This window comes from Anastrepha ludens, chromosome X (assembly GCF_028408465.1).
Source record: "Anastrepha ludens isolate Willacy chromosome X, idAnaLude1.1, whole genome shotgun sequence".
Lineage (NCBI taxonomy): Eukaryota > Metazoa > Arthropoda > Insecta > Diptera > Tephritidae > Anastrepha > Anastrepha ludens.
Window position 1 is genome coordinate 29,607,926 of NC_071503.1, and position 25,438 is coordinate 29,633,363.

Here is a 25,438-nt window from a genome sequence, read left to right on the forward strand (position 1 = left end):
TGGCGCAAGGTCTGGACTATACGGCGGGTGGGGTAGGACATCCCATTTGAGCGTTTCTAAGTATGTTTTGACCACTTGTGCAACATGTGGCCGAGCATTGTCATGTTGCAAAATAACTTTGTCGTGTCTATCGGCGTATTGCGGCCGTTTTCTCGCAGTGCTCGGCTCAAACGCATCAATTGTCGTCGGTAGACATCCCCCGTAATCGTTTCATTCGGTTTCAGTAGCTCATAATACACAACACCCAGCTGGTCCCACCAGATACACAGCATAACCTTCAGGCCATGAATATTCTGCGCCGACGTCGATGTTGAAGCATGGCCAGGGTATCCATACGTTGCCCGACGTTTTGGATTGTCGTAATGGACCCACTTTTCATCGCCAGTCACAATTCGATGCAAAAAACCCTTTCTTTTGTGCCGTTGAAGCAGTTGTTCGCATGCCATAAAACGGCGTTCAACGTCTCTTGGCTTCAATTCATACGGCACCCAATGGCCTACCTTTCGGATCATTCCCATGGCTTTTAAACGTTTGGAAATGGTTGATTGATCAACTCCCAAAGTTTTTGCAACCTCTTCTTGCGTTTGAGCCGGATCTTGATCGAGCAATTCCTCCAATTCGGTATCCATGAACTTTGGCGGCGCACCCTCGCGTTCTTCGTCTTCCAAGCCAAAATCACCACTTTTAAAGCGTGCAAACCACTTCTGGCACGTTCGCTCAGATAGAGCATGCTCACCATAAACTTCCACCAAGATACGATGACTTTCGGCTGCTTTTTTCTTCATATTAAAATAATGAAGAAGAATTCCCCGCAAAAACACATTATTTGGCACGAAATTCGACATTTTCAAGTGTGGTAAAAATATTGTTGTTTACGCTTCAAATAAAAAACTTATACTGACGTTTGTGCCTTACGACAGTAGCTCTCCAATGAATGTTTGGAAATGTGGATCGATGGAATAATAATCAAGTTACGCCATCTGTTGTAAAACCGCACGAACTTATAAATAGACCTATTATAAATTGGAAACAAAAAAAAATTTGTAAAAATTGTGATTTTTGAAATTGTCCATACTTTGGGATCAAATGGGCACGGTTAGGCATCATCGGATCGGGTTAAAAAATTACACCGTTTTTCATTACTCCTAACCCCATGTTTTAAGACCCGAAAATTTGTGGATTTCCACAAAAAAAAAGTTACGGCCAGTCTAGTGCACACATATACGGAACCGCGACTATTCGATATGGTCAATACTTCACGATTCTCCAGATATTGGCAACTATTTCTGTAAGAAATATTCCAGTATTAATTATTTTGATTTCATTTCTTCAATCTTTTTGTCATCGTTGAGAAAAATTGGCATATGGGCGGCTCGTTTTATAAATGAATGTTCTTTGCTCCTAGAAATATGAGTTTGTTTGTTGTTTTTTTACTATAGAATAGTATATTGTACTATAGAATAGTTGAAGCTGTTCAGCACCATTGCAACTACTGCGCCTGTGAATGTATTTTGTTCTTGAAGTTGCTGAATACATATGTATGTATATTAATAAGCATTGTTTTGCTGGGAGTTCATAATACAAATATGTACGTACATAGACTAGGGCAGTGGTTGCCAACCTTTTCAATGTGTTGAGCTACTACTAAACAGTGAGCTACTTGCACAAGCCAACATAAATTAAATAATACACAGTTATATTCGACATACAATACATGTATTTATTTTACTAATATACGTTCTATATATAATAGACTTATGACTTATAGTGCTTATACTTATGCATAACTACATCCATGTTCACACCTATCAATCGTAACAAAATTTTTTGCAGTCATAATGGCAAATCACAAGCGACTTAAAAAAACAACAAAACAGTAATAGTACATTTTTATATAAATAAAATATGGGCAGATAAAAAGAGCATATTTAATGAGAAGGTTTACATTCTGACTCATCGATAATTTTTTTAATATTTGCAGTATAATTTGATACAGTCCTTCGAATACAGTTATCCAAATGTATATCTGTAAGCCGATTGCGGTATTTATTTTTAATAAATTTCATATTGGAAAAAGAAGATTCACACAAATAAGTTGAACTGAATAACGCTTTCACTTTCAACACAACACGACATAAAACTGAATACTTATCTTTACTTACTAAAGTCCATATACATTTTGTATTTGAAGCTAAAGATTTTAAAGTCAAGTCACTTTGAAAAGCAATCAGTTCCATTTCTGTCACAGCAATGTCTTCGCCAAAGTTGTTCATAACACAAGTTGCAAACTGTTGTATATCAATGTCCATGAAGGGTGAAACAACAAATTGCGTCACTAAAGCAATTTTGCTGAAATCCCTGAAACGATTTTTGAAGTTTTCCTTCAAGTTAGAAACTATTTCCATATGATATTTACTGTCATAGGGCTCTAATAGATTTTTGGATATCTTTTCGGAAAGAATAGGAAAATGCTTAGTATCGCGGTTTTTTAGGTTTTGTTCCCAAAATTCAAGTTTTGTAATAAATGCATTTATATCAGAAATCATTTCCGCTAATTCTTTATCCCTGCCTTGAAACTGCAAGTTAAGCTCATTTAATTTCTCTGTAATGTCCACAAGAAAACCAAAATCTCTGAGCCAAGTCGAATTTTCCAGTTCAGGAATCGGTTCATCGCGTTCTTTGAAAAATTGGAGTATAGCAGGCAGGACATCATTGAAACGTTTGAGCACTCGTCCTCTGCTTAACCATCGCACTTCAGAGTGAAGAAGTAGCTCTCCGTATTGACAGTCAATTTCATCAGCCAAGGTTATAAATAATCTTCTTTGTAACGCTTGAGCTCTAATCTTGTTCACAATTTTCACCACCAGTTTCATAATGTTGTTCAAGTTCAGAAATTTCCACATAATGCTTGCTGATGTATAATACTGTGGTAACTAAGAAATTGTGGACAACTTTCATCCTTATGACATAGCGCCACGAGCCCCTTATCACAACCCACCATAGCTGGAGCACCGTCAGTTGTCAGGCCTACCATTTTTGATATTAGAATTTTCTCAGAAGAGATGAGATTTTTTAAATGAGAAACAGCTCTAGCCAAGTAGTATGTCCTTTGAGTGGAATAAACTTCAAAAGATCATCTTTAATTGTAGAATCACTAAAAGCCATCCTGACAAATATGGCCATCTGTGAGGTGTCAACTACATCTGTCGATTCATCCAGTTGCATTGAAAAATAAATACAGTTATCTAAGTCACTTCTTAACTGTAAAAAATATCATTGCTCATTACTTCTACTCGCCTCATCACTGTATTAGCAGAAAGTTCCATAGATTTTATAGCAGACACTATTTTGTCTTTATTTCTAAAGTTGTCGAATAAAGAATCTGCAGCTTCCAAAAATGCTTGTTTTATGATTTCCCCGTCTTCATAAGGTTTTTTCTTTTATTTTTGTCGATTGTTTTCAAAAATATTGACTGTTGTCCAATTAACTGGATTTTTAAATGTTTCAGTTTTTCTTTTCTGGTGGCAGAATTTAACGGGAATGCTTTCTCAAAATTCGAATGTACAGTTTTATGATGCCTCTCAATACTTCCTTTTTTAGGAACTGACACAGATGTATTACATAACAAACAAACACTTTTGCCTTTAACTTCTGTGAAGAAGTATTGTTCTTCCCATTCCGAATGGAAATGGTATGTCTTCGCCTTCTTACTACTGCTTGCCATAATGTTTCGAACTCTAACCCAACCGCTGCACGCAGAACGTTGATAATGCCGTTCAGTATTAAACTGAGCGCAATGTCGACGTGCATTGCGTATATATAAAGCCAAAAAATTCTCGAACACGCTAATCGGTTCCAGCCGATCCTAGAACGGGGACGCGACTTCGCGTCGTGTTTGTCGGCGCGAAATCGCTTACCGCAGTGTTGCCGCTGTTTATCTATTTATTATGAAAATTTCTGAAATTTGCTAATACTGGTATGATTTTCAGACTTTTGGATTTTTTGCAACGTGAGCAGCGCGAGCTACCAGAACTGCCTTTGCGAGCTACCGGTAGCTCGCGATCGACGGGTTGGCACCCACTGGGTGTGCATACGCCAATACAAATATTTATACGCATATGCAAAGGAAAATTGTTTTAGCATTTGTTTGGCAGGAATTCGATCATTCGGGTATTTACTCCCTAATTATTGCATGCAGATATGATAAGGCGATGTGTTGTGGTTGCTTCAGTTAATATGCACATACTATGTAACACTATACGAATTGAGGATGCAATTGAACTTTTGCACAAACGTAACTAACATAATATATACATTTATATACCTATATATCAATATCCTCATCATGTTGGTCTCCTTACCGCGGGGATGAGGCTTAAGTGCTGGTTTAGCCCCCATATCATGAGGGTTAACCCACCACGAACTAAGAGGGAAGCTCCACATGGGTATTGGCTGACCAACCATCCGAAAAACGGCGGAGGACAGTCAATCACCATGCGGAGAGTACCGCACCGACGATCTCCCCACTGCTATCCCTAACCTGGTAACCTATCATCTCCTCTCCTGTACCCCCCTAATCCAGGGTGTTACGCGTCACCGTGCCCAATGGATGGTTTGCAGCCAGGGGTATCCGGCTGTATTTTAACGGCGCCCTTCTGAAACTGGGTCACCTCAGGAGGTAGAATGACCTTGCCATGGTAGAGGGGACTGCCATGGTCGACATTTCCCCTCTCCCCCCTAAAAAATCCTAGTCCGCCACGCTCGCCACGTCGAGCAGTGCGGACGATTATGAAATTAAAATGAATTCTAAAAAAAACCTAGCCTCGGACAACCAAGGCACCCACAAATCAAGACCAAATCCCTCAGGAAGGTCAGGTCTTTCAATAAGGAAGACCACTAATGTAAGCGGAGTGAAGCCTGTGGCCAAGCCAGGGCCTAACTCCCGCTCCGTCCCTTCAGGGACTGCCTCTACGGCAGCGAAACCTTTCACTGGGAACAATCCCAACCCTGTCCTAAGACAAGTTGAGGATGACATTCCATCAACGTCTGGTGCCAGCAATAGACCCCTCCTCGCAACAAAATCGTTGGGAAGCAAGAGCTTTCCTGTCAAAAGACAAGCAGACCTTGCTGTCCCTGTCACTCCAGGTGACACGGGAACTCCGAAAGGAGAAACACCCCCATCAACGTCGGCAACATCGGACCACATGGCTAAGCCAATGGCTTCCGATGTCTGCCCTTCTGGCACTATCACTGCCCCGGGTAGTACCCACCCCCGGAAGCAAATAAGTGCGTCAGAAAGGTACTATCGTACCAGGCGATCGGCCTTCAGAATCCTGGAGAGACTGAAGGACATTAGAGAAGAGGATCTGACGGAGGAACAGTCAGACTCCAAGGCGTGGGCTGAAACCTTCATTACCGAACACCGGGAGAAGGCCAAAATGGACTCCGCACAAGGCAAGCGGAAGAGATCGAGTGAAGGGACATCGGCTGAAGCCAAACGAACCAAGGTGTCCGCCACTCAAATGACCAAAGTCAAACCGAAGAGGTCTTTCGCGGAAGTAGCGAAAGGAAGCCATGTACGGGCTGTGATTGATCGCAGTTCCCATGATGGTGCGATCTCTCAGGCAAACTGGGACTTAATCAATAGGAGCCTCTGGAAGGTGTATAAGGACATCCTGAAAGAAAATCCAGGACCTCCACCCAGCTGCTCGGATGCGGGATGGTTTCAATCCCGCGTCAAATTAATAAGGTGCGCTGAACAACGTTCCGTGGACCTATACACCCCAGCGATTAATCGCATAGGGGAACCTTGGCCGGGGGCCCGCCTTGACGTGGTCCGCCGAGAAGACATTCCCAACCGGCCAAGATCTAGAGCCTGGATACCAGACTTCCATTCTGATCCAGAGGAAGTCCTGGATCTAATAAAGCTAGGCAACCCCGAACTACCTACCAGCGACTGGAAGGTAGCAAAGATTGGCGAAGTGGACGGCAAGAGGAGACTGGCCGTGATAATCTTCAATGAGGAATCTTTGGACCTACTCGCCAACAGGAAATGGAAGATCAATTACGTCTTCCAAACGCTGACTCTCCATGTCTACAGACAGGATGTAGCTAGCAAGAGCACCCCCGCAGAAAATATAACTTCATCTGCGGAAGCAAACGAGGTTGTCACAGACAACGATGAGGTGGCTTCCAACTCCGGCATGGTAGGCGAACTCTTCGAAAGGGTTATCTTAGAGGACATGGAGGGGGAATACTCCGATCTCTCTGCTATGGAGGAGGAGGAGTCTCTCCCCCCTATATCCGATGAAGAGAACGCAGACCAAACCGTGGTTGGCTGCCCTTCAATAACCTATAATAGCGATGGTGAAGATTGTACAAATCAATCTTCACCACAGTAAGGCGGCCTCAGCCGCACTCATCCTCCGTCTCGCAGAAAGAGAAGAGGACATCGTGCTCATCCAAGGTGGATTTATTAAGGTGACAGCATTCACCCAGCTGAATTTTTCACCGTAGGTATGGCTTACGTCAAAATGATATGCTTTGTTTGTATGTATTGGTATGTTTACATTCGTATGTTTACATTTGCTTGCTGATCAAACGCAACAACAAATACATGTAGGGTTTTACTAATATGTGTTTGCTGTCACCTGTAATAAATTCGCGTTGTGCTCATCCAAGAACCATGGGTCGTAAAAGATCGGGTTTGCGGTTTGAGCAGCAGAGAGTACAAATTGGTCTATGTCACTGACAAAGGTAAACCCAGGTCGTGCATACTAGCAAAGAAATGTATTAATATATATTTACTAATACAATTTAGCGATGCGGATAACGTAATCACGGCAGTGGAGTCCTGCGGAAGGACGATATGGCTTGCCTCATCTTATATGGCACACGACGCGGAGCAACCACCTCCATCGCAACTCATAAGAGCCGCAATTCATGAAGCATCGAGATGTGGCACCCCATTCATACTGGGAGCGGATGCTAATGCACATCATCATGTCTGGGGCAGTTCAGACACAAACGTACGTGGTGAGTACATCTTTGAATTCATTATGTGTAACAATCTTTATATTAGTAACATAGGGGATACGCCTACTTTTGTAACAACTACGAGAAGTGAAGTTCTAGACATCACGTGTGTCAATGAACGAGGGTCCCAAATTTTAAAGGATTGGAGAGTGTCTACAGACAACTCCTTCTCAGATCATAGGTACTTAACGTACACCATTTCATTGCCAACTAAGCAGTTCAAGCCGGTTATAAACCGCAGACGCACAAACTGGGGGATGTTTGAATCCACGTTATCCAGCAATCTCCCAGCAGCGACATACACAATTAACTCCGAGCCACAGCTCGACTCAGTGGTTGATGGGCTGACTTCAGCATTTCAGCAAGCTGCGAAAGCAGCATGTCCTCAGAGAACAAGAAGAGGAAAACCGAAACCTTCATGGTGATCCACTGATATAGCAAACCTCAGAAGGGAATGCAGAACTATGTATAACGAAGCGAGGAGAACCAACTCGTGGGACAGATACAAAGAATTCCAGCGTAGATTTAAGTATGCCATAAGGGCAGCAAAAACGGCGTCTTGGAGAGACTTCTGTCAAAAGATAGAAAGCGTTTCGGAGACCAGTAGACTCCGGAAAGTAGTATCAACAAGTCCCAGTAACCCTAGCTACCTCATAAGAGAGAATGGCAACTGGACAACCAGCAGTGAAGAAACACTAGAATTACTAATGCAGACCCACTTTCCAGGTTGTCTCTGCAACGAAGACAGTAGAACCCACCCTATAGTTCACTACGAGGACCCCCCAACAGATTTCATAACGGAGGACAACATAAAACTTGCCATTGGCAGCTTCAAACCTTACAAATCACCGGGACCTGATGGAATCATTCCCGCTGACTTGCAACACACAAAAGATATGATTACACCTACACTCGCCTTAATTTTTGAGGCAGCGATACGTCTTAACTATATCCCCAAGAAATGGGCAGAAGTAAAAGTGGTATTCATACCTAAAGGAGGGAAAACCACACATACGAAACCGAAGGACTTCAGGCCAATCAGCCTATCATCCTTTTTGTTAAAATCTCTAGAGCGGTTGCAAGATGTGCATATCAAAGGAAGGATTAGCGACAAACTATCACCTTCCCAGCATGCATACAGCAAAGGCAAATTAGTGGAAACAGCGCTCCATGAGCTAGTTCACACAGTCGAGAAATCACTTCACTACAAAGAATTTACCCTCGCTGCCTTTCTAGACATCGAGGGTGCCTTCAATAACATATATCCGGAAGCAATTACCACTTCGCTAACGGAAATGGGAGTAAGCAATGCAATAGTCTCGTTTATAGAACGAATGTTAACTGGGCGAACGATAAACGCAAATTTGGGTGACACATTTGTTAAAAAATTTCCGATCAGGGGTACACCCCAAGGTGGGGTAATTTCTCCACTTCTGTGGAACCTAACTGTCAACAATCTTCTACAAGAACTGGAAAAAATTGGAGGTAAAATAATATCATATGCCGATGATATTGTAATAGCAATCTCGGGGAAACACCTTCCAACATTATGTGACCTCCAACAAAGATCTCTCAACAGACTATTACTTTGGTGTAAAAGTCGAGGACTAGAGGTAAATCCGGAAAAAACGGATCTGATACTTTTTAGTAGGAAACACAAAACACCTACTCTTCAACAAATATTCCTAGGAGGGAAACCACTTAGAGTAATAGAAAGGGCCAAGTATCTAGGACTCATACTAGATAGGAAGCTAAATTGGGGGCTCACAGTCGCAGACAGAGCACGGAAAGCTGTGACCGCAATGTACTCCTGCGGAAGGCTCATTGGGAAGAAATGGGGATTGGAACCCAGAATGATACATTGGCTCTACACAGCAGTGGTTAGGCCAATTTTCTACTACGGTATAGTAATATGGTGGGATGCCCTTCAGAAGGGTGCGAACATCAAGAAACTTAACAAGGTGCAAAGACTAGCATCTGTTCTGATAACCGGTGCCATGTCAACCACACCATCGAAAGCATTATATGCGACACTAAACCTCCTTCCGGTAGATCTGCAGGCAATATATAACGCACGCCGTGCGGCAATAAGGCTGAAGACTCTAAACAAGTGGTCAAACACGGATTATGGCCACGGTAAAATCCTGGCTGGCACTCTGGGGCTTCGCGAACTGGTGGACTATGCACTTCCGCCTATACTTGCCATTACATCGTTTACGACCCTCCTACCCTCAAGGGAAGAGTGGGAACGGGACGACGTGAGACAGGGCGAGTCCATCCATGTTTACACAGATGGCTCAAAGCTCGAGGGCAGGGTAGGCGGAGGTGTATATTCTGAACATCTGGGGATCTCCTGCAGTTTTCGGCTCCCCGACTACTGTAGTGTCTTTCAGGCTGAACTGATGGCAATAATAAAAGCCGCGACACTGATACAGTGTGATGCGATATCCGGAAATGATATCTACATTTTCACTGATAGCCAAGCGGCGATAAAATCCCTCACAAAACAGTCGACAACCTCCAAGGTAGCCATGAAATGCCGCACATCTCTTAACGAGATGGCTGAGTCATTTCACTTAAAGGTAACATGGGTTCCTGGCCATCGCGACATTGAGGGTAACTGTAGAGCCGACGAACTAGCAAGACTCGGCACTAAACTGTCTGACGAGGACATAGATAATGACATAGGGATACCCTTACAAACATGTAAGCTACACATCCTTGAAGAAATTGTAAAGAAAGCAAACGAAAGATGGCGAAATGAAGCAACCTGCAAAATCGCCCGTCAACTTTGGCCAACTCTAAATGCTAAACGCACAGAATCCCTGCTAAGCCAAAATAAACACAGTCTTAGCACATTGATCTCAGTCATAACGGGGCACTGCCTAATAGGCAGACACGCCCAAAGGATGGGTGTGCAAACACATGACTTCTGTAGAAGTTGTCAAGATGAGGACGAGGAAGAGACAATCTCGCACCTACTATGCCACTGCCCTGCTCTATCCAGGCGGAGGTTTACTATTCTGGGTAGACAATTTTTTAATGAGCTAGAAGACCTCAGTACTATAGAAATCAGAGATATTTTAAAATTTTTGAAAAACACACACTGGTTTTAGGAGAGATAGGGACAAGCTCCCCACGCGGCATCACAATGGGCTATGAGCCTGAGTGTGTCCCACAGGATAACCGCTTCAACCTAACCTAACCTATATATCAATGTACCTAAACTCTTGTGCGCTCTATGATTTCTCGTCTAAAATTAGTTTGAACTCAAAAAATTAGTAAAGATATTCGTCAAATTTTTATAAAGTTGTAAATATAATAAAACGTAAGAAACGCACCAAGTTGTGAGGTCATTTTACAATGTATTTTATTCTGTTGTAATTTTCTTTTTAAATAAGAGCAGAGAGCAATAAAGGTGCTTTAATTTTAAATTTTTGGTGCTCATATCTTTGAATGTACATTTAAGTTTTTTGAAAATATAAATTGAAAAGAAAAACTCGTTTGTCAAGGGAAGATAGAAATAAACTCAGTGAAATGCTTGCAAAATACCGTCGGCCTTTCATGCAAAGACTTCATTTCCTACAAAGACTTTGCAGAACCAATATATTAAAGAGAGAATTCACAGTAATCAGCTCTGTTAAAAGTTTCACAACACGACGGCGGTTGGACTTCATTTTTAACAACTCAAACTATTCGTACCTCGTGAGACTTCTCAATACATTAACGTTCTCTGACAGATTGTTCTATCTCTATAACAATATTCCGCAAAAGGGAACAATCAAAATAGATTTTTGTATCTATTAAACTATATTCTGCAGTATTTCGTGTCGAATGCATTTTCAACCAAAAGTTACTTATCTGTGATAGCGACTGACTTCGAAAGGACATTCGATCGCTTTAAGACTTAAGTGGTGTTAGCTCAACCAAAGGCTTGGAAAGTTAGTCCTAATGTTCGAATAAATGGCAACCTGTCCAATTGCCACCCACTGCATAATAAGATCCCTCAAGGATTCCGTTTGCCTGGTGTACTATTTGTCGTAGTATTTGAACAAGTTAATGAAATAGAAATAAAAAATAGAAACATAGGTGTTTATTCAGAGGATGCAAAGACTTTTTTAAAGAAAATAATTTAACTTAAGTAAACCACACACGAAGTAACAACACACCCATTTTCCGGGATGCAGCGCTCACGTAACTGGGAATGGGACTTTTAGGTGGATCCAATATGACCCTCAGCATCTTGCAGATGTAATAATTACGAAGGAGAAAGTGGCATGGCTATCAAATATTTATCACCTTTTGAATTTCTGGGCCTTAAGGTTCAGTTAGCTCCTAACCCAGCCATAAATATATTGAACCCAGATATCAAAAGTAATATTTGAACTAATCAAAACGCACATAATAAACATGTAAACCGGATTAATAAATAAATCCCACCAGTTACAAGTGTAGAATAATGGACTAATACAGAAATAGGAGTAGGAGCAGCTATTGCAGCAGGAAATTGTGATGAAAAACGAATCTGAGCTTTCTGTGCCATATCAGCTAATATAATCAATAATTTCTATTTTAATTATATTTTTTATTATTTCTAAGTACAAATTATAATTTCTACTTCCATAATTCAATATTCAAGGAGTTGCTAATAAAAAATTAATAGAGAAATCAGTCAATATACCACCATTACAAGATTTTACATAATAAAAATAAATTACTAAACAATAAGGGGCCAACCCTAATCCATCTCAACCTAATAAAATTCTAACTAAATTAGGTCTAATAGTTAATAATATTATTATAAATATAAGAAATAATATAATAAAATGACTCAATAATAAATAACTAGAGAAGAAATTAATAAGAAAAGATATAAACAATAATCTTATTCAGTCAAATAAAAAAGTTATAACAATTCTACAAGATTTAAAGCTAACTACTCCTCTTTGAAGAAAAACACAAAAATCCTTAACTAATATTAATAAACTAGAAATAAAAAATAATAATTCTAAATGAAATTAAAGTCAAAATCCTAATTCTACAAACAGACATATACTTTCTCACGATTTAAAATGATTAAAATTCATATAATTGACATCACAAATCATTATTTGAAATGTAGGTACTATTTACATAAATTTAAAGTTAAAGTACAATACGTAACAATCCATATTCTTTTAACTTTAACATTATATGCCGAATACTTGGAATCATTGTCATGCTGAAACCAGAAATCATCACCAAGCTCCAGCTGTTGAACGCTTTGCATCATGCTAGTCATGCTAAAATATTTAAATAAAAAAATGTATCCATTGTTGACTCTCTAAAAACAAGTTTCCCAACTCCTTGCATTGCCATACACCCCCAGACCATCACACTTCCCCAGCCATGCTTCACAGTTGGGACAAGATTTTCTTTTTCGAGCGCATTGCCGCTCTTATGCCACACTTTTTGCTTTCACCTGAAAATAGAACACGTTCTCAAAATTCTGGAGGCTTGTCAACATATTCGTTTGCAAAATCTATGCGTTTTTTTTCTGTTGATTTCGGATATGTACGGTTTTCTACGTGCTAAACGTCCGCGATACCCATATTTTTTAAATGTCATACGTACAGGATCGTCGTGCACATGCTTGCCAAGGAATTCCAAATGTTTTTACATATTTAAAAAGCCGTAATTCGAGGATCATTTTTCACTGATTGCACTACGCTTCGTTTTTCCCGTACGGTCAGTATGCTAGGCCGACCAGAACGTGGTTTTAAAACATTTAACCAGTTGTATTGCATGTCTGCCCAATTTCGCGCAAAGATTTGCCTTTATTTCTAAGTTTCAGGATGATTTTTCTCTCGCCAACACTAGTTTTGGCGGTCATCGTTACTACTTGTACACAAAAACTTTAAAATAACTCCAAAGTAATGAAGTCAATGGTTCCATGTGTAGAAGTTCACGCAAGTGGGGAAAGTTACTGATTGCCATTCACTTGGGAGTGGGATGCGATGGACGGGACAAGGCAAGAAAAACATAGGACCTTGCGACGTCGGAATTGTTATGGGAAAGAGACTTCGTCGCCAAGTACTGTCGTTCACTCCAGTGGACGAGCGCCTCGCAATAATCCCCATCAAAGCGAGATTTTTTTACATCGCGCTCATTTGCGCCCACGTCCCGACGGAAGAGGACGACGATGTGACTAAAGATTATTTCTATGAGCGCCTGGAACGTTCCTATGAGCGCTGCCCGCTACGACATAAAAATCGTGCTTGGCGATTTAAACGCCAGGGTGGGCAAGGAGGGAGTTTTCGGTCGGCAGATTCAGCCTGCACAACGAAACATCCGATAACGGACAGAGGCTGATCGACTTCGCCGAGGCCCGAAACATGGTAGTCTGCAGCACCAGACTCCAGCATAAAAAGATACACCAAACTACCTGGCTGACTCCTGACTCGAAAAACGCGAAACCAGATCGATCATGTTGTGATAGATGGAACACACGCTTCTAGTGTATTAGATGTACGTACGATCCGAGGACCCAACATCGACTCGGATCATCACCTTGTTGCAGCCAAACTGCGTACATGCCTCTGTGCATCAAACAACGTACATTTACCTGCACAAAAAATGTTAAACATCGAAAAGCTGCAATCACAACAGACAGACAGAAGATTCGCAACTCGACTCTCACTCCTGCTCTCAGAGAGTACTGCCCAACAAAACGGCATGCATGAGCAATCGAGAAAGAAGAAACGAGAGGCCGAAATACGTGAGTGCGAGGAGCTTGAGATGCTAGCCAATAGGAGCAACGCCCGAAAATTCGACCAGACCATGACGAGGTGAAAATTGCGATAACGCGGCTAAAAAACAGCAAAGGCACGGACTGCCAGCTGAGCTATTCAAACATGCCTGCCGGTTGGAATTTAAGTGAGCCCAATCCATAAGAAGGGCGATCCTGCAATCTGTGCCAATTACCGCGGGGTTAGCCTTCTAAATATCGCTTACAAGGTTCTAGCGAGCGTATTGAGGGAAAGGCTGAAGCACACCGTCCACCAACTGATTGGACCGTATCAGTGTGGCTTTAGACCTAGAAAGTCTACCAACGACCAAATATTCACAGTGCGCCAAATCTTGGAAAATACCCATCTTTTCGTCGATTTCAAAGCTGCATTTGACAGTACGAAAAGGAGTTACCTGTATGCCGCGATGTCTGAACTTGGTATATGCCGATGTTGGCGTATGCCGATGATATTGACATCATCGGCCCAAACAACCGCGAAGTTAGTTCTGCCTTTTCCAAACTGGATAAAGAGGCAAGACGAAGGAGTCTGGTAGTGAACGAGGACAAAACGAAGTATGAAATCCAACGTAGAATCTCTCGTGCAAAGAAGTGCTACTGTGGACTAAGTAGGCAAATGAGTAGTAAGGTCCTCTCTCGACGAACAAAACTAACACTCTACAAGGCTGTCATGATGCCCGTCCTAACGTATGGCGTATGACGCCAACATAGCGCAGCGAGTAAAGATCCAGCGTTTACGCTGCCTGGGTCATGTGGTCCGAATGGATACAAACGCTCCGGCTCTGAAAGTATTCGATGCGGTACCGACTGGCGCGCTTTGTTAAACTCGACCAAAATCGCGTAAGTAGTCACTGCAAAATCAATAACAAACTGAAATAAAACTGTATGCTGCTGGGAATCCCTGTTTTCAAGTTCACGGAAACTTTTTCTACTTCGTTGAAATGAAGTTTTTTGTTTTTGATTTGTAAAATTTCGCGACCAGAGACCAAAACGTCTATGTGTGACTTAATGCAACCCAGACTAACCTAACCTAACTTAGGAAAAAATGTATCGAAATTGTAGAAAATTACTGAAATGTTTATTCTCATAAAAGTTTAAAATGTTCTAGTTCTTTTTACAATGAATTTCTTAATATGTTGCTTTAATTTGTTTGTGTACGGATACTTTTTTCTTGCAAGTGTATATATAGTATATCTTCGATTGTACATTTAAGTTTGTGTCAAATTATAAATTGAATGCAATTTCGTTTATCAAGGGAATTTAAAAATGCACAATCAAATGCCTTGTAAATGCAAGCGGCCGTTCGTGAATTTGATTGCCTACAAAAGCCAGAAGCAGTGCAGAGCCAATATAGTAAAGCGAGAATTCAGCTCTATTAAAAGTTTCACCATATCAACGTTGCGGTTAGACTTCATTTAGCACTTTGGGCTTCATCTGAAGGCTGAATTTATGTACAGCAACCAGTAAACAGAGAACATAAAATTATTGTTCCGAAATTTTCTACTAATATCGAAATGTCTGGGACACAACTTTTTTATAAGGAACTTGTGGATGGCTTCTGTATTTTACTGTATGCTCATGAGGGCACTTGACGCACAACAGCGGCAATGAAGCATTTAAAAGACATATTCGTGCACATACATATATGGCAGTCAACATGTACTTATACGGAGCCGCGACCATTCGACATGACAAAAATTCACGATTCACCAAATATTAGCAAATATTTCCGTAAGTAATATTCCAGTATTGGCTAGACGCACAGCAGCTGCGGTTGTCGAGCATTTAGAAGACATGTTTACATATATATATTGATGCAAACATATACAGTGAAACCTCCCCTTGCGGACACCTCCAATAAGCGGACACTCCCCATAACCGGACAAAAACTGAGGAACCAAGCTTTATGTTGTGTTTTTAGAACGAATTCTACTCTAATAACCGGACGCGGACACTTTTTCTCATTTTTTTCGTTCTAATCACCTCTCGAAAGCGGACGCGGACTTCTCGGTAACGGACAAGCAAAATATATCACTGAACAAATGTGTAAAGAAAACAATAAAAACCTCTCATAAGCGGACGCGATACTCTAATCCACGGACAACAAAGATAGTAGATAGACAATAGTTGAAATAAAAGATATTAACAGAATATGGATGGGCGGTGATAACGTCAACAAAAAGTTCTTAAACGCGGATGGCTCAAAAATTGACCATTTGAGTTTCGAATGGTTCGTTAAGGCCAGAAGCCAAAATACACCAATATCGGGTATTATTATAAAGAAAAAAGCAAAAGAAATCGCTGGCCGCTTAGGTATTCAAAATTTTTCTGCGTCAAATGGATGGTTGGAGAAATGGCGTAGGCGTCATAATGTGACTTTCAAAAGAATATGTGGGAAATCTTCCGAGGTTAATTTCGAGGATGTGCAGCAATTTAAACAAAAACTACCAAATATTTTATTAGGCTACAGCCCAAAAGATATTTACAACGCGGTTGAAACTGGACTATTTTTCAGTGCTTTACCCAATAAAACTCTTGCTCTGAAGAATGAAAAATGCGTGGGCGGTAAGTTATCAAAAGAAAGATTAACTGTGCTATTGTGTGCCAATATGGTTGGAGATAAAGAAAAGCCATTGGCTATCGGAAAAGCAGCATGCCCACGCGCCTTTAAAATAGGCAATATAGGAAGTTTGCCAGTGGAATGGAAGTCAAACCGGAAAGCTTGGATATCTCGTGCAATTATGTGTGAGTGGCTAGAAATGCTTGATAAAAAAATGGGCTGCCAGAAGAGAAAAATTGTATTATTTTTGGACAATGCTACAACTCACCCTCGAGATATTAAACTAGATAACATAAAGTTGATCTTTTTACCTGCTAGTACATGTCAGCCCCTCGATCAGGGTATAATACAAAATTTTAAGTGTCACTACTGATGCCATATAATCAAACATACTTTGACAAAATTAGGAGACATTCCAAAGGACAGACTTTCAAAGACTTTTGACATTTTGGAGGCTGTTTTTTTTATTAAATCTTCATGGGACAACGTAACGGCAGAAACAATTAAGAATTGTTTTTCGAAAGCCGGGTTTCAAAAGCTCCGCTTGAATGTTCTGACTTCGAGGCAGAGGATGATATTCCCATATCGACACTAGCGGCTTTGATAAAGATTTTAAATGAAAATCAGCAAGTTCAGTATACAGAAGAGTTTTTGTTAATCGACGAAGTTGTTAATACAGAAGACAATAATATTGACGTTGTCTTTGACGAAATTAATACTGAGGAATTATCTGACGGAGAAAGCGAAGACTCAAATCATGTATGTGTCCAGGATGAATGTCAGATCAAGTCATATCCTGAAGCATTAGAACAACTGCGTCGCATTAAACAATTTCTAAGAGACGATATTACTGGATTCCAATACGCCAAGACTCTAGAATGTCATCTTGAAAACCGTTTTCTGAAACATAAACAGGAAAATCTACGACAGACTACGGTATATGAATTTTTGAAGCCTAAAATAAAAATATGTTCAATCAAATATGTATATTCAAATGGGTAAATATATTCATTGTTCCCAATATAAAAATGTACATACACATATATATTTTTCAATAAATATGAAAAAAACTGAACGTACCATAAAAAAACATAAACAAATTGTTTAAAGAGGTGGGATAGTAATTTTAACTTAGAGTTTTTTTTCAACCCCCATAAGCGGACACTTCCCATAAGCGGACGAAAATTGTGGAACCGTGAGTGTCCGTTTGTGGGAGGTTTCACTGTATATGGAGCCGCGATCATTCGATATAGCAAAAGTTCACGATTTACCAAATATTGGCAAATATTTCTGTAAGAAATATTCCAGTATCGACTATTTTGATTTGATATGTTCAATCTTAGATGTAAATTTTTTGTCATCGTTAAGAAAATTGGCATATGGGCGGCTCGTTTTATGAATGAAAGTACTTGCTCTTAGAACTGTGAGCTCGAATTTATCAATGAATTTTTTGATGATGAGTTTTTATTGTACTGTACAATAGTTGAAACTGTTCAACGCCGCGGCGACTGTTTTAGACTGTTCCGCGCCATGACAACTAGAATCATGGCCGCTACAGCTGATCCTATTAATGCATTTGTTCTTGTAGTTGCTAGGCATAGAATTTTAGCTTTGCACGACATACGCATTTACAGGAATAAAGTGAGTGGCCTTTGTGTGCGGTTGTATGTACATGCATATGTGTATACTATAAGCATTGTTTTGCTGGAAGCTCAGAATACAAATATGTACGTACATAGGCTAAGGCATCAATTGTATACAAGCATATGCGAAAGAGAATTGTTTTAGCATTAGTTAGGCAGCAATTCGATCATTCGGGTATTCACTCCCTAATTATTGCATTTAGATATAATAAAGCGATGCGTCGTGATTTAGGTCATGGTTTCTTCAGTGCATGCATATGTGTGTAACACTATGGAATTAAAGATGCATTTGATCTTTTGTACAAACATAACTAACATTATATATTTGTGAATATATACATATATGAATCAATATACCAAAACACTTCTACGCTCTATGCATTCTCGCTTAAAATTAGTTTCAATACAAAAAATTAGCAACAGTTTTCACCAAATTTGTACAAAGTTTTAAATGCATGCACCAAAATGTGAGTTTTTGTATTCTGTTTAAATTCTTCTTTTTCCTTTCTTGGAATTTTTCCTTTCGCAAGAGTTATGCTGAAAACAGTGAACACCGTAAACGCAATCCCGAGTCAGCTGTTCCGATCAAACTAATGAGAACCCCATGTAAATGAAAAATTCCTTCCTTCCGTGTCGTAGTACCGTAGATTTTATTTCACGATTTTTAAAAAATCCCGTAATACCGACTCAGCTGATTGCTCTCTCACCACACAGTGTTGCCAAGCAGTACATTTCGAAGTCATTTACAAAATAAACTTAGAAAAATGATAATTTTTGTAAAAACAGCTTAAAAATACTGTTGAATAATGTTAATTATAGATAAATTTAATATTTGCGTTTGTTGGTTTTTGTCTTTGGTTTATTAAACAATGAAAAATTGTAACTGATAACGCGGATGTGTGGAAAAGTGTGTAAGCAAAAATATCAATGGCAACATTGTGTAGATACAACCAAACACATACACACACAAACCGATCTACTGTGTAAATATGTAATTAAAAGAACGCAGTTGTTCTCGGGGGTAAGTTTTTGTACACGGTAAGGGCCTACGGTAAGGGTCTACGTACGGTGTTCACTGTTTTCAGCATTATACAAACTCTAGTTCAATTAATGTAAATTTAGTTTCTAAGTGCCTTGCTTCACGGGATACACGTCTCTGTCTATATATATTGGAAATTATTTCCTTCTTGTACAATATTTTGTTGAGCAATATTTGTCTGATGAATTTGCAGATGAGGTAATGGAAAATGTTTTTGCTATAATGTTTGAGGATGATTGAAAGTAATGTTTTTTATGGATTTAAAAGGAGTATGTTAAGTGCCGGCTAATGTTTTTATATCAGCCCATATCTAGGTGTAGAGGCAGATGTAATTTTCGACGTGAATTCTCTTGGCGTTTTTCTATCAGCTTCTTTTACATTTGTTTTTTAAATTGCGGCAGGTCTTTGTCGTTGTTTCTCTTGTCTCCGCGAATATTTTTTTCTATCGTCTATTCCTAGAGTAAGACGCTGACCGACTTGAAAGAGATGGTTAGGAGGGTCTTTAATAAATGTTAACAAATAAGAAACTTTCAAGATTACCGAGTAATTTTGAAAGAGTATAAGAAAGCCATTAGAGAATTGAAGCGCAACTCTTGGAAAGAGTACTGCGAATCGATTGAATCCGTGAAAGACTCGGCGACTCCTCTCCGAGAACCATTCATGTAAAACTCTTGTCAAAAGAGAAAATGGCCTGCATCTGCAGGCGAATTTTTAAAAATCCTTATTGATGCCCATTTCCCGGAAAGTTCTATTGCTCCAGTCTCTAACGAAGGCGCGAGTCGGCAGGAGGGGTTACCCGCGATGTCCCTGACATCTGTCCTGTCCTTCAACAGAATAAACTGGGCAATCGATAGCTTTTCCTCGTTCAAATCTCTCGGTATCAATGGTATCATGCCAGTCCGTCATAAGATCTTTTTGGTGTGTACCTCGTTGAACCACGTTCCAGTTAGCGGGAAGAAAACCAAGCTGGTCTTCATTCCTAAGGCAGAAGAAAGAGCCACGTCGTGGACAAGGACTTCAGACCCATAAATCTTATCTGCTTTATTCTGAAGGTGTTCGAGAGAGTGATCGACTATCACTTTCGACAGCAGTTTGGATCGAGATTATCTCCAGCTCAACACGCTTACCTGAAAGGGAAATCTACCGAGACAGCCTTACATAAGGTAGTAGGGACTGTAGAGAAATCCCTGGAGGGAAAACAATTCACTTTGGCGGCCTTTATAGACATATAGGATGAATCAATTGTCACTGCACTAAATGGGCTAGGGGTAGAAAAACCTATCTACCTCTGGAGCTCGTACTTGCTTGGTGGTAGGGAATTATATGCTGTGTCAAGAGGAGCCAGAATCACTAGGTTCGCACATACCGGTACAAACGGAATTGATGCTCTTCACCAGGAAATACGAGCCTCCACCTGTTACGCTTCCAAGACTAAACAACCAGTGTCTTACACTCTCATCAGAAGTCAAATATCTTGGTGTAATACTTGACCCCAAGCTCCACTGGAAGCTGCACATAGAAAATCGAACTAAGAAGTCTAGCTCTTCAAAAATGCTACAACACCACTAAACTAGAGAGAGTGCAGAGAACTGCAAGAACTAAAACGTCCCGAAAGTGCAGGAAACATTTCCCTTGTCTGGGTTCCTGGGCACAGGAATATAGAGGGAAATGAAATTGGCGATGAGTTTGCCCGAAAGTGCTCGACAGAACTGGTTTCAGTTGTCCCCTTCTCAGACATCGGTGTTCCCGTTGTTAACGGGAAACGCACAATTCCTTTCTAAAAAAAGCGCAAGACAGATGGAGGTCTGTCTCATCGTGTGCTATTTCAAAAACACGTTGGCCTCAATACGATAGAAACAGAACGCTTAAGGTGATGAAAATTCCCCGCCATTCAATTTCCAAACTCATTGCGGTGTTCAGTGGTCACTGTGTGATCGGTATTTTGTACAACCCCTAGTGCAGAAGCTGTGGGGATCCTGCAGAGAAAGAGACTGTTGAGCACTTTCTCTGCAAATGTCCGGCTCTGGCGGCTAGGCGCTTGAGATTATTATTGAGATGCCCTTTGGGAAAAGCTTGAGGAAATTCTCCAGCCTTTTCTCTCCTCCACTACATCAACAGCACTGGATGACTGTAGATGGTTATCTTTTCCCTATATTTTTTCGCAGGTAGTGGTCCACATTATGGTATCACAAGTGCACGTATGTGCTACTTGAAGTGTACTTGCGGTACTCTTGCCATCTAACCTACCTACCTACCTACCTTAATGCTCCACTCTTTCAACCAGTGAGTTATTTCATCAAGCCCTTTAAGAAGTTTTTGGGAGGCCACATGGGGTGGAAGTCAATTGTGAGTACGGCAGGGTCCTCCGCAAACGTTCCGACTATTGTTTCTTCAGAAGCTGGTAGATCGTATGTGTATAGCAAGTATAGGATGGGGCCCATAATATTGCCTTGGGGTACACCAGCTGAGTTTCACATAGTTCAGACTGTTTCTCGCCTTGTTTGTCAAACAAATATCGGTTTTCGAGGTAGGATTTAATAAATATGTAATAATTTATTGGAATAGTGCCTTTTATTTTATTGAGTATGCTATCATTCCAAACGCGGTCAAGAGCTTGAGATATATCGAGAAAAGCCGCAGCGCAATAGTTTTTTTGCTTAAATGCTTTGTGTATGCTTTTTATGAGTCTATGGACTTGTTCGATGGTACTGTGTTTTTTCCTGATTTGTGATTATGGCATGTTCTGAAAATCGCGCGATTTCAATTCGGATCCGAAATGGCAATTCGTACGATTTTGTTTTGGGTCCGATCTCGAAATTCGAATTTAAGTTCGAAAGAGCCAAAACAGCGAAAGGTAGTGAAGATAATAAATGTTTGTTGCGCACTACATAACATATGTAGGTGTAATCAAATAGATGACATTGAAACAGAAAGCGTATTAGAAAACAATCCAATTGATGAGGAAATTGCTGAAAATGAGGAAAACAGTAGTTTATATAGTGTTGGCTGAAATATAAGAGACTCTATTGCTAGAAATTTAATATTATGAAACATAAAATTTATTCATATTAAAAGTAAATATATACATAACAGTTCAATAAGATTCTTTTATATTTATTTTTTAGTCTCTATCTCAAGCATTTTAATTTTAATATTAACTGTTTCATGTTGCAACTGCTCCATTTTGAGGTAATGACTTTGTCTTTGCTTTGAGGTAATGACTTTGAGTCTTCAAGCGATTTTGCTCTGCCAGCAATTCATTTTGTTTCTCAACAGCTCGACAAAGTCGTCGAATCTCTTCCCTTTCATCTTCCTGCGATTTTGCAATCTTGTGTTGGTTTTCGCAAATGTTATCTAAAGTGGTGGATATTTTCTCCATACAAGTAGATTGCGTTGCCATACACGTCTGAAGGCTGTCCTGCGTTGACACTCGTGGCCTTTTTGCAGCTCTCGGGGTAGCCACCGCTACCCTATTTGTTTGGGGACGTTCTTCCTCAGATTCGATAGCGCTATTATTTTCTTCTGTCCCAAAGCTTCTAGAAGGGTGTATGCCCTTAACGGCTGCAAAAGTTCCACAAGTTCTTGCAACACATTCTTCGTTGCTCGTCAGTACATGCTTATTAAAGGGTCCACCTCCTGTTGCCCTCGATTCTAGATTGTTATAGGCAACCTTTTTCCGAATGCACCCCTTCCAGTCAGACCATATTTTGAAAAAAGACATGTTTGACTAAATACTTACTTTTTTCCATCCATTAACATCTTTTTGGGGCGGCCCTTCTGCATTTAGCAGCGGCGTTAGCTCTTTCTACTTTTCCTCAACAGCAACTCTGTCGACCTTCGAAAAATTCTTCGCCAAATCTGGATGAGATTCCATAAACTCGACTAAAATTAGCTCATGCTTGGAGTTCTTGTGTTTTCCCTTAAACGTTTTTGAATGTAGATATCTTAAATATTTTAAATAAACACTTTTATTTATATAAATATATGCAGTTATTTTGAGTAAATACTCACATTTTGATAAATTTATTTCAACAAACAGTTTATAAGAATGCTACAAACCGCTAACGTTTAAGTAGCCGAAAATTTAACTTGAAAATTTTAACGATTTCGATTTCTAGAACAGGGTGACAAAACGATTTGCTGATGTTCGAAAAAAAACGAAAACGGAACGATTTACAGGACATGTCAAACGATTTGAAAACGGAAAATGCGAAAATATTGCCCGAAAACGATTTGCAGAATTATGTGCATCATTCTTTTGATGAAAAGAGATTCCATTACTTTAGAGGCAATAGGCTAATGACCCGATATGAATCGACTTGTTCAGCGCTTTTTCCTGGTTTGAGGATCATTTTTACTTGAGGTACTTTCTATTGAGGGGGACAAAGCCTGATAATGTAATCGAATTATATATGTACGTAAGGAGAGTGAGTCCTTCTTCAGGGAGTGGTTTCAGTGCCTCTCCTGGTATGTGGTCATATCAAGGGGCCTTTTTTTTTAAGTTTCATCACTTCTTTCATTTAATTATCTGACAATTTTTTTATGGGTGGGTCAATCTGATGCGTGTGTTCTAGGGTATCTTTTACTTTTGGAGCAGTGCTTGGATAGGGCTCGATTTCATTCGGGCAGAACACTCGGGTTAAGTGACGAGCAAATGTGTTTGCCTGCTCAAGATCTGTTTTAGCCCATTTTTTAGTCTCTATTTTATGATTGTGCTAGAGTTAGCCTTTTTAAATTTTTTATTGGTTTCCATAGATAGTAGTCAGTGGCAGGGGTTGCATCAAGTTTGCTGAGATAGCTGAGATTTGTGTTCTTTTTTAAGGAGTTATTTGAGTTCCTGAGTGAGTGAGTTAAGGAGTGTCTGTCAGAGTGTTTGCTTCTTTACCATGTTTTTCTTGCTAGTCGTTTTTCTTTGAATTTTTCTTTTACTTCAAGGAGTTCCATGATACATGTTGGGCACAATTATTGGAATGCTCGACGGCATTTATAATGCCTTCATTGCTATTGAGTGGGTGGTTTGAGTTAATGGTTAAAGTAATAAGCGTTCGGAAATACCTCCAGTTAGTTTTACTATTGTGGAGACCAGAGTGGGCAAGTGAGTCCACTGAATCTTAATTTAATGTGACAAATACGGTAGAGTGATCGGAGGATAGTTCGTAACATTAGCTGCAGGTTATTTCACTAGCTGAAACACCTTTCGCTACACAAAAGTCAATGAGACCTGGAATGTTATTACTGTCAGTGGGCCAATGCATTGGGGAGCCTGAGAAGATTATGGTTAGATTAAATTTCGTGGTGACTGCCTACAGTTGGCGACCTTTTGAGATGGAGGGACGGAATCCCCAATGGATGTGTTTGGCATTATAGTCTCCTCCAGCTAGAAACCTGTTTCCAAGGGTTTTAAAGAGTCTTTCATATTCCTCTGTTTTGATAGCATACTTGGGTGGGTTATACACTGATAATATTGTGATAGAGCCATTCGAACTCTCCAGAAATATAATTGTGGCTTGAATAGTTTCTGTGCAAAAATAGTTTATACTGTAATGCTTAATATTACTTGTTATGGGAATAAGAGAGCCGGCATGAGATTTTTATCGGGGTGCATTGTGTGATATAGCTTGTAATTTGGGATTCGAAAGTATCTTCTATCTGTAAACTGACTTTCAGAGATCAGGAGAATATCTATATCGCGTGATTTGAGCAGCGTTTCGGACCTGGGGACAATTTTTGTGTTGAATAAGTACTTGACGTCATAAATTGCTTTATTGTTCGGGCTTGGTTTCAACTCAATAATGAACATTGGGAGGTTTCTTTGTATTTATGTGCTTAGTGTTCAAGATATTTAGCTCTGTGTGGCCAAGCTCTTTTAGTCCTTCTAAAATTTCTTGGGTGGATATAGAAGGATGCATATTTTTTAATATAACTTTGAATCTGAATCTGCTCCTTTATGCTTGGCTTTGCATTACTTTGAGCTATTTGGGAGTTTTGGATTGAGTTGGAGGTGGGAGTAAGGTACTGGGTGCTCCAAGTGTTTGGGAGAAGTATTGGACTCACTTGTTGTGCTATTTGTTGTTGTTCTGACTGTTCTTGTGCTGTTTGTTGAAGGATTTGTTGCAAATTTTGCCGCAAATTCTGATTTAGAGCCGATTACCTCCACAACTTGCGCAAAAATTAAGACCACGTATGACTCGAAGATGTGAAGCCATTATAGCTAAAGGTGGTGACTAGACATTTTAATGAATATATTGCGTATAATAAATATTAGAAGCCCATACAATGCAAACAATTAGTCAAATAGTTTCTAAGTTATGGCGGTCACCCTTCTATTAAACAGACCGTAAATCCCAATTAGAATGACCAAGTTCAAGCCCAGA

At 40.0% G+C, this 25,438-nt stretch overlaps 1 pseudogene; it reads right to left on the reverse strand.

Moving 5' to 3' along the window:
* Positions 1-11,359: 11,359 nt before the first annotated feature.
* On the reverse strand, positions 11,360-11,864 carry LOC128870440 (NADH-ubiquinone oxidoreductase chain 5-like; annotated as a pseudogene).
* Between the last annotated feature and the right edge of the window lie 13,574 nt (positions 11,865-25,438).